At 48.7% G+C, this 16,444-nt stretch overlaps 9 non-coding genes and 1 pseudogene across 9 annotated transcripts; all 10 read left to right on the plus strand.

The window, feature by feature from the left end:
- The first annotated feature begins 130 nt into the window (after nt 1-130).
- On the plus strand, nt 131-321 carry LOC141224953 (U2 spliceosomal RNA). Its single transcript, XR_012292283.1, has one exon. It is a non-coding gene; the product is annotated as a U2 spliceosomal RNA (small nuclear RNA).
- A 1,110-nt stretch (nt 322-1,431) lies between these two features.
- Nucleotides 1,432-1,505, plus strand: LOC141224531 (U2 spliceosomal RNA; annotated as a pseudogene).
- A 5,562-nt stretch (nt 1,506-7,067) lies between these two features.
- Nucleotides 7,068-7,266, plus strand: LOC141224418 (U2 spliceosomal RNA). The gene has a single exon (XR_012291842.1). It is a non-coding gene; the product is annotated as a U2 spliceosomal RNA (small nuclear RNA).
- A 1,112-nt stretch (nt 7,267-8,378) lies between these two features.
- LOC141224954 (U2 spliceosomal RNA) lies at nt 8,379-8,569 on the plus strand. The gene has a single exon (XR_012292284.1). It is a non-coding gene; the product is annotated as a U2 spliceosomal RNA (small nuclear RNA).
- Nucleotides 8,570-9,684: 1,115 nt separating this feature from the next.
- Nucleotides 9,685-9,875, plus strand: LOC141224364 (U2 spliceosomal RNA). Its single transcript, XR_012291792.1, has one exon. It is a non-coding gene; the product is annotated as a U2 spliceosomal RNA (small nuclear RNA).
- Nucleotides 9,876-10,987: 1,112 nt separating this feature from the next.
- On the plus strand, nt 10,988-11,178 carry LOC141224376 (U2 spliceosomal RNA). The gene has a single exon (XR_012291803.1). It is a non-coding gene; the product is annotated as a U2 spliceosomal RNA (small nuclear RNA).
- Nucleotides 11,179-12,293: 1,115 nt separating this feature from the next.
- Nucleotides 12,294-12,484, plus strand: LOC141224955 (U2 spliceosomal RNA). The gene has a single exon (XR_012292285.1). It is a non-coding gene; the product is annotated as a U2 spliceosomal RNA (small nuclear RNA).
- A 1,115-nt stretch (nt 12,485-13,599) lies between these two features.
- LOC141224956 (U2 spliceosomal RNA) lies at nt 13,600-13,790 on the plus strand. The gene has a single exon (XR_012292286.1). It is a non-coding gene; the product is annotated as a U2 spliceosomal RNA (small nuclear RNA).
- A 1,112-nt stretch (nt 13,791-14,902) lies between these two features.
- LOC141224957 (U2 spliceosomal RNA) lies at nt 14,903-15,093 on the plus strand. The gene has a single exon (XR_012292287.1). It is a non-coding gene; the product is annotated as a U2 spliceosomal RNA (small nuclear RNA).
- Nucleotides 15,094-16,208: 1,115 nt separating this feature from the next.
- LOC141224351 (U2 spliceosomal RNA) lies at nt 16,209-16,399 on the plus strand. The gene has a single exon (XR_012291780.1). It is a non-coding gene; the product is annotated as a U2 spliceosomal RNA (small nuclear RNA).
- The last annotated feature ends 45 nt before the right edge of the window (nt 16,400-16,444 follow it).

The raw sequence follows: 16,444 nt of genomic DNA on the forward strand, positions 1-16,444 counted from the left end.
AAAAGTGCAGGCATGTAAGGGATCTAGAGGTTGACAACATGTCTTCTTAACGGGAGTCCAGGAGCTCATCTCCACAAATGGACTTTTCAGGATCCTTGGGTGGCTCCGTAGTTTGAAACCAATTCTGGTTATCGCTTCTCGGCCTTTTGGCTAAGATCAAGTGTAGTATCTGTTCTTATCAGTTTAATATCTGATACGTCCCCTATCTGGGGACCATATATTAAATGGATTTTTAGAACAGGGAGATGGAAAAAGAGCTTGCTCTGTCCACTCCACGCATTGACCTGGTATTGCAGTATCTCCAGGACCGGTGCACCCCTTCTTTAATGCAGTTTCTAAAATCAGAAAGAATTGAATTCAATGTTTTTTGTTCATTTTGCTTGTTTGTCGGATTTTGGGATGGACTCTTTGGCTTTGCTTTTCTTCTCCTCATTGGATTTCTCATGTTCAAAGTTGCAGAAGCCAGATTACAAGCTCATTTTGGTTCAACTTCAGCAACTGTGCATTGCATTGCCATGTAATGTGATGCAATGCTATCTTTCTAGCTCTCCCTTTTTACTTCCTTTTGGATAAACAGACATATTAGGCAAGCATTTTGGAGCTTTCACCTAAATAACTACAGGTGGTGAGATAAGCTGCACAATATAATTGACCTTTCAGTATATTGTTGCACACACACCATCTATTTAGCAAATGCCCTTGTTATCAACAGCAGCCTTTTAAACTCACCTGAGCTAACAGGTATGTGTGCTGGTTACTCTGCTGCGCTTAAAATTTCTTTTTTGGTTCGCTACAATGCCTTTTCTGAAACGTTGTCTCCCTCTGCTGGAACACTGACTTCTTTCATTTAATGCCTGCAGACTATAAAAGAGAACCCAACCCAAAAAGTTTGGTTGACTAGTCTGTGGCATTCTGTTAAACTGTTGCTTATGGCGGTCTCTGTGAGCTTCTCAGCGACATTCAGCCAGCCAGGTATCCTGCCTGCAGTAGATGGAATGTGGCAATGGAACGCTGGCTGCGCGTGTCATAATAGGCTCTGAGCCTTTATATACCTGTGCACAGCAGCAGCCACCTTCAGTCTGCTGCTGGACAGCCAGCAGCAGCAGCAGCAGGAGAGGTATGTAATCAGGAGCCCTCCTGCTAAGGGTAGACAGCTGCTCGTTCCACCCCCCGCCTTAATTGGTTCTCCTCCCTTCCAACGGTGTTGAGGCGGGTGGGAACAGCAGGGGGTGAAGGTGCTGTGTTTAAAGAGGTGGAGTTATGCAGATCTAAAACGCGTGGATTGCAGCAGCAGCAAGCCGAAAAGTGCAGGCATGTAAGGGATCTAGAGGTTGACAACATGTCTTCTTAACGGGAGTCCAGGAGCTCATCTCCACAAATGGACTTTTCAGGATCCTTGGGTGGCTCCGTAGTTTGAAACCAATTCTGGTTATCGCTTCTCGGCCTTTTGGCTAAGATCAAGTGTAGTATCTGTTGTTTTAAGAACACAAGAGCTACGATCTACACTTGACGAGAGCGATCGAACTCGGAAGGAGAAGAGCTTCGGAGACCAGCTGACATCGGAGAAGGAAGGCGGATATCGGTGGGAGGAAGAAGCTCTAAAGAATCCAGAAGAAGACGAAGACTCGGAGAAGAATCGGGCTGTCCTGTGGAATCTTCGAGGAAGAAAATCATCGAGACAAAGACCTTTCGGGGAATTTGTCCAGAACACGACGGGAGAAGAATCTGCATAGCTCCACCCATTCCGGGAAGAGTTCCAGCTCCAAGAAGTAACTGCAGGAGGAAAGCCATGGCAAGCGCTGCGAGGAAGGCCGAAAAGAAGAGCCTGGAGCAGGGGACAGCCAGGAGGGCCCAGCCAGGAGCCGATTCTGACCCCAAGGACTCTGCCTCCACGACTGGCCAGCAGAAGGGACCCCAGAAGCCCCGCCACGAAGCTCCAGCCCTGGAGCCATGGATGCGGCAGACGGTGGCCCTGAAGCTGAAGGAAGTGGATGGGAGGGTACCGGACATGTCCTCGGACGTGTTCTGCCAGAAGATGCTGCTGGATCGAGGCTTCTCCAGGTCGGACACCCTCAGCATCCAGACCTTCTTGACGGGGATCTTCTTCGTCACCTTCGCCACTGTGAACACCTGCAGGAGGTTCTGGGAAATGGTAAGCGCAAAAGGACCGGATAATTCTTTCTCTGCCTTTACAGGTAGCTGCCCTATCCAGAGGGACGAAAGGAGGATCACGGTCTCCATGCGCAACCCGCACACCCCAGGCCAAGACATCTGTACCTTCCTGAGACGCTTCTGTTTGGTTGTGAAGGAACCCTCTCACATCCTGAATGGACTCGGCTTCTGGACAGGTAAGTGGTCGGTGACCGTTAGACTTCACAGGGACCTGGCGTACTCAGACGGACTTCGGCACCTTCCCCCGACATTCTCCCTGGGCAACTCCTACGGCCTCATCTATTACCCGGACATGCCGCGGAACTGCAGGAGATGCGGCAAGAACGGCCACGAGATGAAGGACTGCAAGGAGGATGCCTGCAGGATTTGTCGAGTGACGGGACACAGCTCGAAGGACTGCCCGAAGAAGACATCCTGCAACCTGTGTGGGCTGGCAGCTCATCTGTACAAGGATTGCCCCAAGCGTGAGAGATCCTGGGCATCGGTGGTTGCGACGACCCCAGCTACGGAGGACAAGGCCCCGACGACCAGGCCTGTGAAGGTCAAGGACGCGACGACCAAGGCCCCAGCGGCCAAGGCCGAGACGACCAAGGCCAAAGCGGTCAAGGAGTCGGTGGCCAAAGCCCCAGCGACGGTCCCAGCAGCTCCGAAGCAGAAGAAAAAGTCAAAGGAGGGTAAGAGTTCTGTCACCCCTCTCTCGATCCCTCCCCCTGCCACCCCCGTCCAATTCCCCCCCACCCCGGCCACCCCTGCTGAGGATTCCACTTCCTCTTCCTCCTTCCCCTACTCCTCAGCAGGTGTCCTTTCCCCTGCCCCGGCAGCCTCTCTCCCTCCCCAGACCATGGTAGCGGTGGAATTAACCTTTCCTCCACCCGCCGCTATCTATTCCGAGGAGGATTTTCCCCTTCTTGTCTCCCCAGTTCCAACCCGGGGAAAGAGGAAGGTGGAGGACAGCCCTGCTACTGAATCCTCCAAAAAGAAGATTCTGGATTTCGTAGGCGAAAAGGAGGATACCCTCCCTGAGCCAGAAGAGATGGAGCACATGGTTGAGACCCTGGTGGCCGAGCCAGAAGAGGAGGAACTGGTGGTCGCCGAGATCGAGGCCGCGCTGCTTGACCAGATGGAGGAAGAGGGCCTGCTGGTGATCCCGTCACCAGCAGTCAACACCGACGAGGGACCACCCGACCGGAGTGGTAACTAAGGTGTATTGCCTGCGCTAACTTTTTCTTTTTTCCCTACATGATGGCTAATATTAACTTATTTTCCATTAATGTCAGGAGCATCAAGGACAAGTTCAGACGTCAGACTATTTATGCCTTCCTTACTTCCCAGTTGTGTGATGTTTATATGTTGCAGGAATGTTCCCTTCCCTCCTCTAGGTCCTTCAAACATCTGGCCAGGGAGTGGTCCCACGGTCCATCCTACTGGTCCGGTGGGGGTGACTGCAAGTCTGCGGGGGTCGCAATTCTGATCAGGGGGGGCGCATTCACGCTTGAGTCCGTCCAGGAGCTCATCTGCGGCAGGGCTCTTGTTGTAGATGGCAACTGGGCGGGAGAACCTGTCAGGTTCATCAACGTGTATGCGTCCCCACTGAAGAATGAGCGTTTGGAGCTTTTCCAGACCCTGCGGCTTCAGCTTGCCACCACCAGGACCTTAGTGATGGCCGGGGATTTCAACTGCCCCATCGAGGAGGATGGTCGTAGTTCTGGCACATCTGCCAAGTTGGACATCACGTCCAAGCTGCTCATCGAGATGGTAACCGAGGCCTCTCTTCAGGACGTGGTGGGCTCCATGGGGAGAGGCTCCACGAACTATTCGTGGAGCCGACCCGATGGCTCACTCCGCTCCAGGATTGACTTTGTGTTCACCTCTCGGGCAGTCAGGCAGAGTAGGCACTCGATGGTCTCCTGCTTCTTCTCCGACCACAGAGCCATTCACTTACAAGGTGTCCTCGGCGACGGTTTTCCGTCCGGCCCCGGCTCCTGGAAGCTGAATTGTGCTCTGCTGGCTCAGGATGAAGTCGTGGAGGAGCTGAGAGCAGCCTACGCAATGTGGCAGTCCTACAAGGGTAGCTTCCAAACAGTCTCTGATTGGTGGGAATATGTTAAACTTGAGTTTCGCTGTTTCTTTCAGGCCAAGGGTCGACAACAGGCATGTGAGAAGAGGAGGGACTTCAGAGGGCTGCAGCGCGAGCTGCGGTCGCTGCAGGACCTTCTTCACTGCGGCTGGGACGTGAGGGAGGAGCTGGAGGAGACCAAGAAGAGCCTGAAAAGGCACTTTGAGGAGGAGTCCAAGCGAATCGTCTTCCGTTCCAAAGTGGAGAATCTGGAGAAGGGTGAGAAATGTAACTCATTCTTTTTCAGAAAACTTCATGCCGGTCACACGCCCCTGAACGAGCTGCGAGACGAGAGCGGAAACATGCGACGTGGGAAGGAGGACGTGATGAGGGTCATCAGCGACTTCTACAGCGAACTCTACTCCCACAAGACTACCGACCCCGACGCTGCTGATAAGTTCCTGTCAGGTATCACTAACCATCTTGATCCTGCAGGCACGGCAGCCTTGGACAAACCTCTGATGGTGGGCGAATTGCTCTCTGCCGCTAAATCCTTTAGGACCGGCAGGACCCCGGGCAGTGATGGTCTTCCAGCGGAGCTCTATGTAGTGCTGGGAGACCTCATCTGTCCGGACCTGTTGGACCTGTACGAGGAGATGGTGGTGGAGGGTAGAATGCCTCCATCTTTGAGGGAAGGAATGGTCACGATCCTGTACAAGCGGAAGGGAGAGAGGTGCGACCTGAGGAATTGGCGTCCCATCACTCTGCTCAACGTGGACTACAAGATCCTGGCCAAGACGATGGCGACACGACTTAAGACGGTCATCGGACGGATCATCCACCTGGACCAGACCTGCGGCATCCCTGGACGTCGCATCGCAGACAGCCTCGCTCTCGTGCGGGACACGGTCGAGTACATCAAGGTCCGCCGCGCACACGCGGCCCTGGTCTCCTTGGATCAGGAGAAGGCCTTCGACCGGGTTTCCCACGAGTTCATGGGCCGAGCTCTGCACCGGTTAGGTTTGGGTAACATGTTTTGTTCGTATGTCCGTCTGATGTATTTTGATATCCACAGCTCGGTGTTGGTGAACGGCTGGAAGACTGACCCCTTCCCTGTCCTCTCTGGGGTCAGACAACGCTGCCCTCTATCACCTCTTCTTTTTGTTTGTGTTATAGAACTCTTCGCAGAGGCTATCCGGCAGAATGGAGAGATCAGAGGGATCACCGCACCGGGTCCGGGACGACACGAGTTCAAGTGCTCGCTCTACATGGACGACGTCACCGTCTTCTGCGCTGATCGTGGTTCAGTCGACGCCCTCGTCCAGACGTGTGAGAGGTTCGGCCGGGCTTCAGGGGCCAAAGTCAACTGCAGGAAGTCGGAAGCCATGCTCTTCGGGGATTGGCAGCCGGCCTCCTCCGCCCCCTTCCCCTTCAACATTCAACCGGATTTCCTCAAGGTGCTGGGAGTCTGGTTCGGGAAGGAAGGAGCGGCCCTCAAGTCCTGGCAAGAACGCTTGGCCAAGGTGAAGCAACGGATCGGACTCTGGAGCCTCAGACACCTCATTTGTGAGGGTAAGGCACTCGTCCTGCGTAATGAGGTCCTGCCCGTCTTGCAGTACACGGCGCAGGCCTGGCCCCCACACGTCACTGTGTGCAGGGCCATTACCAGGACAGTGTTTCACTTTGTCTGGGGATCCAAGATGGACAGAGTCAGGCGGGCCGTCATGTACAAGGAGCCTCGCAAGGGTGGGAAGGGCGTTCCAGATATCCCCACCCTCCTGCGATCCTCTTTTGTGTGTGATTGTGTCCGCCGGACTTTGCAAGTCAAGAATGGCTCCGCGGGCAGGTCCATGTGTCGCTTCTTCCTGCTTCCTCTTTGGAGGCGACTCGGCTGGGACAAGTGGGACAGCTCCTTCCCCTACAACTGGACGACGCCATGGTTCTACGGAGACGTCGTTCGATTTGTGGGGGAGCATCAACTGGAGGGACTCAAGCCCGACTTGTGGAAGCCCAAAACTATCCACAAGCTAATCAGAGCCAAGGATGACGTGGAGAACATCACAGGACTTCACCAGGACACGCTGGAGACTGTGTGGACAAATGTGTCGTCTGACAGGCTGACCAACGGGCACAAGGACTTGTCGTGGATGGCGATTCAGGGCGGACTGCCCGTCCGGTCATTCATGCATGCCCGGAACCTGTGCAAGACCCGGTACTGCCCAAGGTGCCCCTTCGTGGAGGAAACATCTTTGCACACTTTTTGGGACTGCGGATTTGCACAGCGCCTATTGACTGCACTTGAGGACGACCTGAGGAACTCTGTCCCCAGGGCGAGCCTATCGCACCATTCTGTGCTTTACGGACTCTTCCCTGGGGTTCATACCGTCGGAGCCATCCAGGAGGCTTGGCGCCTTATGAACTGCTTCAAGGATGCCGTTTGGGTCGCCAGGAACCGGCTCATCTTGAGGAGGGAGAGGATGTCCATCCAGGACTGCCGCAGGCTGATCCACAGCCTGCTCAGAGACTATTCCATCATGGACGGTCCGGAGGACGAGGATGAGGACTAAACCCCTCCTCCCCCTCTCCCCTTATGTGTCTTGTCTTTCAATAAAGCTTCGGGCCTGTGATTTTCCCCTCCCCATCCCCTTTTTCCCAATCCCCATCCCTTATCACGGTTCGTCGTACTGTATTGATTGACATGCTTTTTCTTTCAGATTGAGTGTTTTGTGTAGCATAGGGGTGTGATGTGTCTAGTTAGTGCGTCGTATCCTCATGCTATGTAAATATGATGTAGAATTCTGTGTGTACTGGGCTGCGGCACTGTACACTGTCTGTTAACTTATTTTTTGTGCTAATAAAAGATATATTCAATCAAAAAAAAAAAATCTGTTCTTATCAGTTTAATATCTGATACGTCCCCTATCTGGGGACCATATATTAAATGGATTTTTAGAACAGGGAGATGGAAAAAGAGCTTGCTCTGTCCACTCCACGCATTGACCTGGTATTGCAGTATCTCCAGGACCGGTGCACCCCTTCTTTAATGCAGTTTCTAAAATCAGAAAGAATTGAATTCAATGTTTTTTGTTCATTTTGCTTGTTTGTCGGATTTTGGGATGGACTCTTTGGCTTTGCTTTTCTTCTCCTCATTGGATTTTTCATGTTCAAAGTTGCAGAAGCCAGATTACAAGCTCATTTTGGTTCAACTTCAGCAACTGTGCATTGCATTGCCATGTAATGTGATGCAATGCTATCTTTCTAGCTCTCCCTTTTTACTTCCTTTTGGATAAACAGACATATTAGGCAAGCATTTTGGAGCTTTCACCTAAATAACTACAGGTGGTGAGATAAGCTGCACAATATAATTGACCTTTCAGTATATTGTTGCACACACACCATCTATTTAGCAAATGCCCTTGTTATCAACAGCAGCCTTTTAAACTCACCTGAGCTAACAGGTATGTGCGCTGGTTACTCTGCTGCGCTTAAAATTTCTTTTTTGGTTTGCTACAATGCCTTTTCTGAAACGTTGTCTCCCTCTGCTGGAACACTGACTTCTTTCATTTAATGCCTGCAGACTATAAAAGAGAACCCAACCCAAAAAGTTTGGTTGATTAGTCTGTGGCATTCTGTTAAACTGTTGCTTATGGCGGTCTCTGTGAGCTTCTCAGCGACATTCAGCCAGCCAGGTATCCTGCCTGCAGTAGATGGAATGTGGCAATGGAACGCTGGCTGCGCGTGTCATAATAGGCTCTGAGCCTTTATATACCTGTGCACAGCAGCAGCCACCTTCAGTCTGCTGCTGGACAGCCAGCAGCAGCAGCAGGAGAGGTATGTAATCAGGAGCCCTCCTGCTAAGGGTAGACAGCTGCTCGTTCCACCCCACCCCCCGCCTTAATTGGTTCTCCTCCCTTCCAACGGTGTTGAGGCGGGTGGGAACAGCAGGGGGTGAAGGTGCTGTGTTTAAAGAGGTGGAGTTATGCAGATCTAAAACGCGTGGATTGCAGCAGCAGCAAGCCGAAAAGTGCAGGCATGTAAGGGATCTAGAGGTTGACAACATGTCTTCTTAACGGGAGTCCAGGAGCTCATCTCCACAAATGGACTTTTCAGGATCCTTGGGTGGCTCCGTAGTTTGAAACCAATTCTGGTTATCGCTTCTCGGCCTTTTGGCTAAGATCAAGTGTAGTATCTGTTCTTATCAGTTTAATATCTGATACGTCCCCTATCTGGGGACCATATATTAAATGGATTTTTAGAACAGGGAGATGGAAAAAGAGCTTGCTCTGTCCACTCCACGCATTGACCTGGTATTGCAGTATCTCCAGGACCGGTGCACCCCTTCTTTAATGCAGTTTCTAAAATCAGAAAGAATTGAATTCAATGTTTTTTGTTCATTTTGCTTGTTTGTCGGATTTTGGGATGGACTCTTTGGCTTTGCTTTTCTTCTCCTCATTGGATTTTTCATGTTCAAAGTTGTAGAAGCCAGATTACAAGCTCATTTTGGTTCAACTTCAGCAACTGTGCATTGCATTGCCATGTAATGTGATGCAATGCTATCTTTCTAGCTCTCCCTTTTTACTTCCTTTTGGATAAACAGACATATTAGGCAAGCATTTTGGAGCTTTCACCTAAATAACTACAGGTGGTGAGATAAGCTGCACAATATAATTGACCTTTCAGTATATTGTTGCACACACACCATCTATTTAGCAAATGCCCTTGTTATCAACAGCAGCCTTTTAAACTCACCTGAGCTAACAGGTATGTGCGCTGGTTACTCTGCTGCGCTTAAAATTTCTTTTTTGGTTTGCTACAATGCCTTTTCTGAAACGTTGTCTCCCTCTGCTGGAACACTGACTTCTTTCATTTAATGCCTGCAGACTATAAAAGAGAACCCAACCCAAAAAGTTTGGTTGATTAGTCTGTGGCATTCTGTTAAACTGTTGCTTATGGCGGTCTCTGTGAGCTTCTCAGCGACATTCAGCCAGCCAGGTATCCTGCCTGCAGTAGATGGAATGTGGCAATGGAACGCTGGCTGCGCGTGTCATAATAGGCTCTGAGCCTTTATATACCTGTGCACAGCAGCAGCCACCTTCAGTCTGCTGCTGGACAGCCAGCAGCAGCAGCAGCAGGAGAGGTATGTAATCAGGAGCCCTCCTGCTAAGGGTAGACAGCTGCTCGTTCCACCCCACCCCCCGCCTTAATTGGTTCTCCTCCCTTCCAACGGTGTTGAGGCGGGTGGGAACAGCAGGGGGTGAAGGTGCTGTGTTTAAAGAGGTGGAGTTATGCAGATCTAAAACGCGTGGATTGCAGCAGCAGCAAGCCGAAAAGTGCAGGCATGTAAGGGATCTAGAGGTTGACAACATGTCTTCTTAACGGGAGTCCAGGAGCTCATCTCCACAAATGGACTTTTCAGGATCCTTGGGTGGCTCCGTAGTTTGAAACCAATTCTGGTTATCGCTTCTCGGCCTTTTGGCTAAGATCAAGTGTAGTATCTGTTCTTATCAGTTTAATATCTGATACGTCCCCTATCTGGGGACCATATATTAAATGGATTTTTAGAACAGAGAGATGGAAAAAGAGCTTGCTCTGTCCACTCCACGCATTGACCTGGTATTGCAGTATCTCCAGGACCGGTGCACCCCTTCTTTAATGCAGTTTCTAAAATCAGAAAGAATTGAATTCAATGTTTTTTGTTCATTTTGCTTGTTTGTCGGATTTTGGGATGGACTCTTTGGCTTTGCTTTTCTTCTCCTCATTGGATTTTTCATGTTCAAAGTTGCAGAAGCCAGATTACAAGCTCATTTTGGTTCAACTTCAGCAACTGTGCATTGCATTGCCATGTAATGTGATGCAATGCTATCTTTCTAGCTCTCCCTTTTTACTTCCTTTTGGATAAACAGACATATTAGGCAAGCATTTTGGAGCTTTCACCTAAATAACTACAGGTGGTGAGATAAGCTGCACAATATAATTGACCTTTCAGTATATTGTTGCACACACACCATCTATTTAGCAAATGCCCTTGTTATCAACAGCAGCCTTTTAAACTCACCTGAGCTAACAGGTATGTGCGCTGGTTACTCTGCTGCGCTTAAAATTTCTTTTTTGGTTTGCTACAATGCCTTTTCTGAAACGTTGTCTCCCTCTGCTGGAACACTGACTTCTTTCATTTAATGCCTGCAGACTATAAAAGAGAACCCAACCCAAAAAGTTTGGTTGATTAGTCTGTGGCATTCTGTTAAACTGTTGCTTATGGCGGTCTCTGTGAGCTTCTCAGCGACATTCAGCCAGCCAGGTATCCTGCCTGCAGTAGATGGAATGTGGCAATGGAACGCTGGCTGCGCGTGTCATAATAGGCTCTGAGCCTTTATATACCTGTGCACAGCAGCAGCCACCTTCAGTCTGCTGCTGGACAGCCAGCAGCAGCAGCAGGAGAGGTATGTAATCAGGAGCCCTCCTGCTAAGGGTAGACAGCTGCTCGTTCCACCCCACCCCCCGCCTTAATTGGTTCTCCTCCCTTCCAACGGTGTTGAGGCGGGTGGGAACAGCAGGGGGTGAAGGTGCTGTGTTTAAAGAGGTGGAGTTATGCAGATCTAAAACGCGTGGATTGCAGCAGCAGCAAGCCGAAAAGTGCAGGCATGTAAGGGATCTAGAGGTTGACAACATGTCTTCTTAACGGGAGTCCAGGAGCTCATCTCCACAAATGGACTTTTCAGGATCCTTGGGTGGCTCCGTAGTTTGAAACCAATTCTGGTTATCGCTTCTCGGCCTTTTGGCTAAGATCAAGTGTAGTATCTGTTCTTATCATTTTAATATCTGATACGTCCCCTATCTGGGGACCATATATTAAATGGATTTTTAGAACAGGGAGATGGAAAAAGAGCTTGCTCTGTCCACTCCACGCATTGACCTGGTATTGCAGTATCTCCAGGACCGGTGCACCCCTTCTTTAATGCAGTTTCTAAAATCAGAAAGAATTGAATTCAATGTTTTTTGTTCATTTTGCTTGTTTGTCGGATTTTGGGATGGACTCTTTGGCTTTGCTTTTCTTCTCCTCATTGGATTTTTCATGTTCAAAGTTGCAGAAGCCAGATTACAAGCTCATTTTGGTTCAACTTCAGCAACTGTGCATTGCATTGCCATGTAATGTGATGCAATGCTATCTTTCTAGCTCTCCCTTTTTACTTCCTTTTGGATAAACAGACATATTAGGCAAGCATTTTGGAGCTTTCACCTAAATAACTACAGGTGGTGAGATAAGCTGCACAATATAATTGACCTTTCAGTATATTGTTGCACACACACCATCTATTTAGCAAATGCCCTTGTTATCAACAGCAGCCTTTTAAACTCACCTGAGCTAACAGGTATGTGCGCTGGTTACTCTGCTGCGCTTAAAATTTCTTTTTTGGTTTGCTACAATGCCTTTTCTGAAACGTTGTCTCCCTCTGCTGGAACACTGACTTCTTTCATTTAATGCCTGCAGACTATAAAAGAGAACCCAACCCAAAAAGTTTGGTTGATTAGTCTGTGGCATTCTGTTAAACTGTTGCTTATGGCGGTCTCTGTGAGCTTCTCAGCGACATTCAGCCAGCCAGGTATCCTGCCTGCAGTAGATGGAATGTGGCAATGGAACGCTGGCTGCGCGTGTCATAATAGGCTCTGAGCCTTTATATACCTGTGCACAGCAGCAGCCACCTTCAGTCTGCTGCTGGACAGCCAGCAGCAGCAGCAGCAGGAGAGGTATGTAATCAGGAGCCCTCCTGCTAAGGGTAGACAGCTGCTCGTTCCACCCCACCCCCCGCCTTAATTGGTTCTCCTCCCTTCCAACGGTGTTGAGGCGGGTGGGAACAGCAGGGGGTGAAGGTGCTGTGTTTAAAGAGGTGGAGTTATGCAGATCTAAAACGCGTGGATTGCAGCAGCAGCAAGCCGAAAAGTGCAGGCATGTAAGGGATCTAGAGGTTGACAACATGTCTTCTTAACGGGAGTCCAGGAGCTCATCTCCACAAATGGACTTTTCAGGATCCTTGGGTGGCTCCGTAGTTTGAAACCAATTCTGGTTATCGCTTCTCGGCCTTTTGGCTAAGATCAAGTGTAGTATCTGTTCTTATCAGTTTAATATCTGATACGTCCCCTATCTGGGGACCATATATTAAATGGATTTTTAGAACAGGGAGATGGAAAAAGAGCTTGCTCTGTCCACTCCACGCATTGACCTGGTATTGCAGTATCTCCAGGACCGGTGCACCCCTTCTTTAATGCAGTTTCTAAAATCAGAAAGAATTGAATTCAATGTTTTTTGTTCATTTTGCTTGTTTGTCGGATTTTGGGATGGACTCTTTGGCTTTGCTTTTCTTCTCCTCATTGGATTTTTCATGTTCAAAGTTGCAGAAGCCAGATTACAAGCTCATTTTGGTTCAACTTCAGCAACTGTGCATTGCATTGCCATGTAATGTGATGCAATGCTATCTTTCTAGCTCTCCCTTTTTACTTCCTTTTGGATAAACAGACATATTAGGCAAGCATTTTGGAGCTTTCACCTAAATAACTACAGGTGGTGAGATAAGCTGCACAATGTAATTGACCTTTCAGTATATTGTTGCACACACACCATCTATTTAGCAAATGCCCTTGTTATCAACAGCAGCCTTTTAAACTCACCTGAGCTAACAGGTATGTGCGCTGGTTACTCTGCTGCGCTTAAAATTTCTTTTTTGGTTTGCTACAATGCCTTTTCTGAAACGTTGTCTCCCTCTGCTGGAACACTGACTTCTTTCATTTAATGCCTGCAGACTATAAAAGAGAACCCAAGCCAAAAAGTTTGGTTGATTAGTCTGTGGCATTCTGTTAAACTGTTGCTTATGGCGGTCTCTGTGAGCTTCTCAGCGACATTCAGCCAGCCAGGTATCCTGCCTGCAGTAGATGGAATGTGGCAATGGAACGCTGGCTGCGCGTGTCATAATAGGCTCTGAGCCTTTATATACCTGTGCACAGCAGCAGCCACCTTCAGTCTGCTGCTGGACAGCCAGCAGCAGCAGCAGCAGGAGAGGTATGTAATCAGGAGCCCTCCTGCTAAGGGTAGACAGCTGCTCATTCCACCCCACCCCCCGCCTTAATTGGTTCTCCTCCCTTCCAACGGTGTTGAGGCGGGTGGGAACAGCAGGGGGTGAAGGTGCTGTGTTTAAAGAGGTGGAGTTATGCAGATCTAAAACGCGTGGATTGCAGCAGCAGCAAGCCGAAAAGTGCAGGCATGTAAGGGATCTAGAGGTTGACAACATGTCTTCTTAACGGGAGTCCAGGAGCTCATCTCCACAAATGGACTTTTCAGGATCCTTGGGTGGCTCCGTAGTTTGAAACCAATTCTGGTTATCGCTTCTCGGCCTTTTGGCTAAGATCAAGTGTAGTATCTGTTCTTATCAGTTTAATATCTGATACGTCCCCTATCTGGGGACCATATATTAAATGGATTTTTAGAACAGGGAGATGGAAAAAGAGCTTGCTCTGTCCACTCCACGCATTGACCTGGTATTGCAGTATCTCCAGGACCGGTGCACCCCTTCTTTAATGCAGTTTCTAAAATCAGAAAGAATTGAATTCAATGTTTTTTGTTCATTTTGCTTGTTTGTCGGATTTTGGGATGGACTCTTTGGCTTTGCTTTTCTTCTCCTCATTGGATTTTTCATGTTCAAAGTTGCAGAAGCCAGATTACAAGCTCATTTTGGTTCAACTTCAGCAACTGTGCATTGCATTGCCATGTAATGTGATGCAATGCTATCTTTCTAGCTCTCCCTTTTTACTTCCTTTTGGATAAACAGACATATTAGGCAAGCATTTTGGAGCTTTCACCTAAATAACTACAGGTGGTGAGATAAGCTGCACAATATAATTGACCTTTCAGTATATTGTTGCACACACACCATCTATTTAGCAAATGCCCTTGTTATCAACAGCAGCCTTTTAAACTCACCTGAGCTAACAGGTATGTGCGCTGGTTACTCTGCTGCGCTTAAAATTTCTTTTTTGGTTTGCTACAATGCCTTTTCTGAAACGTTGTCTCCCTCTGCTGGAACACTGACTTCTTTCATTTAATGCCTGCAGACTATAAAAGAGAACCCAACCCAAAAAGTTTGGTTGATTAGTCTGTGGCATTCTGTTAAACTGTTGCTTATGGCGGTCTCTGTGAGCTTCTCAGCGACATTCAGCCAGCCAGGTATCCTGCCTGCAGTAGATGGAATGTGGCAATGGAACGCTGGCTGCGCGTGTCATAATAGGCTCTGAGCCTTTATATACCTGTGCACAGCAGCAGCCACCTTCAGTCTGCTGCTGGACAGCCAGCAGCAGCAGCAGGAGAGGTATGTAATCAGGAGCCCTCCTGCTAAGGGTAGACAGCTGCTCGTTCCACCCCACCCCCCGCCTTAATTGGTTCTCCTCCCTTCCAACGGTGTTGAGGCGGGTGGGAACAGCAGGGGGTGAAGGTGCTGTGTTTAAAGAGGTGGAGTTATGCAGATCTAAAACGCGTGGATTGCAGCAGCAGCAAGCCGAAAAGTGCAGGCATGTAAGGGATCTAGAGGTTGACAACATGTCTTCTTAACGGGAGTCCAGGAGCTCATCTCCACAAATGGACTTTTCAGGATCCTTGGGTGGCTCCGTAGTTTGAAACCAATTCTGGTTATCGCTTCTCGGCCTTTTGGCTAAGATCAAGTGTAGTATCTGTTCTTATCAGTTTAATATCTGATACGTCCCCTATCTGGGGACCATATATTAAATGGATTTTTAGAACAGGGAGATGGAAAAAGAGCTTGCTCTGTCCACTCCACGCATTGACCTGGTATTGCAGTATCTCCAGGACCGGTGCACCCCTTCTTTAATGCAGTTTCTAAAATCAGAAAGAATTGAATTCAATGTTTTTTGTTCATTTTGCTTGTTTGTCGGATTTTGGGATGGACTCTTTGGCTTTGTTTTTCTTCTCCTCATTGGATTTTTCATGTTCAAAGTTGCAGAAGCCAGATTACAAGCTCATTTTGGTTCAACTTCAGCAACTGTGCATTGCATTGCCATGTAATGTGATGCAATGCTATCTTTCTAGCTCTCCCTTTTTACTTCCTTTTGGATAAACAGACATATTAGGCAAGCATTTTGGAGCTTTCACCTAAATAACTACAGGTGGTGAGATAAGCTGCACAATATAATTGACCTTTCAGTATATTGTTGCACACACACCATCTATTTAGCAAATGACCTTGTTATCAACAGCAGCCTTTTAAACTCACCTGAGCTAACAGGTATGTGCGCTGGTTACTCTGCTGCGCTTAAAATTTCTTTTTTGGTTTGCTACAATGCCTTTTCTGAAACGTTGTCTCCCTCTGCTGGAACACTGACTTCTTTCATTTAATGCCTGCAGACTATAAAAGAGAACCCAACCCAAAAAGTTTGGTTGATTAGTCTGTGGCATTCTGTTAAACTGTTGCTTATGGCGGTCTCTGTGAGCTTCTCAGCGACATTCAGCCAGCCAGGTATCCTGCCTGCAGTAGATGGAATGTGGCAATGGAACGCTGGCTGCGCGTGTCATAATAGGCTCTGAGCCTTTATATACCTGTGCACAGCAGCAGCCACCTTCAGTCTGCTGCTGGACAGCCAGCAGCAGCAGCAGCAGGAGAGGTATGTAATCAGGAGCCCTCCTGCTAAGGGTAGACAGCTGCTCGTTCCACCCCACCCCCCGCCTTAATTGGTTCTCCTCCCTTCCAACGGTGTTGAGGCGGGTGGGAACAGCAGGGGGTGAAGGTGCTGTGTTTAAAGAGGTGGAGTTATGCAGATCTAAAACGCGTGGATTGCAGCAGCAGCAAGCCGAAAAGTGCAGGCATGTAAGGGATCTAGAGGTTGACAACATGTCTTCTTAACGGGAGTCCAGGAGCTCATCTCCACAAATGGACTTTTCAGGATCCTTGGGTGGCTCCGTAGTTTGAAACCAATTCTGGTTATCGCTTCTCGGCCTTTTGGCTAAGATCAAGTGTAGTATCTGTTCTTATCAGTTTAATATCTGATACGTCCCCTATCTGGGGACCATATATTAAATGGATTTTTAGAACAGGGAGATGGAAAAAGAGCTTGCTCTGTCCACTCCACGCATTGACCTGGTATTGCAGTATCTCCAGGACCAGTGCACCCCTTCTTTAATGCAGTTTCTAAAATCAGAAAGAATTGAATTCAATGTTT

The sequence above is a fragment of the Phyllobates terribilis genome, unplaced genomic scaffold, assembly GCF_046119375.1.
Source record: "Phyllobates terribilis strain yellow unplaced genomic scaffold, ASM4611937v1 Scaffold_393__1_contigs__length_1774422, whole genome shotgun sequence".
In the NCBI taxonomy this organism is placed as follows: domain Eukaryota; kingdom Metazoa; phylum Chordata; class Amphibia; order Anura; family Dendrobatidae; genus Phyllobates; species Phyllobates terribilis.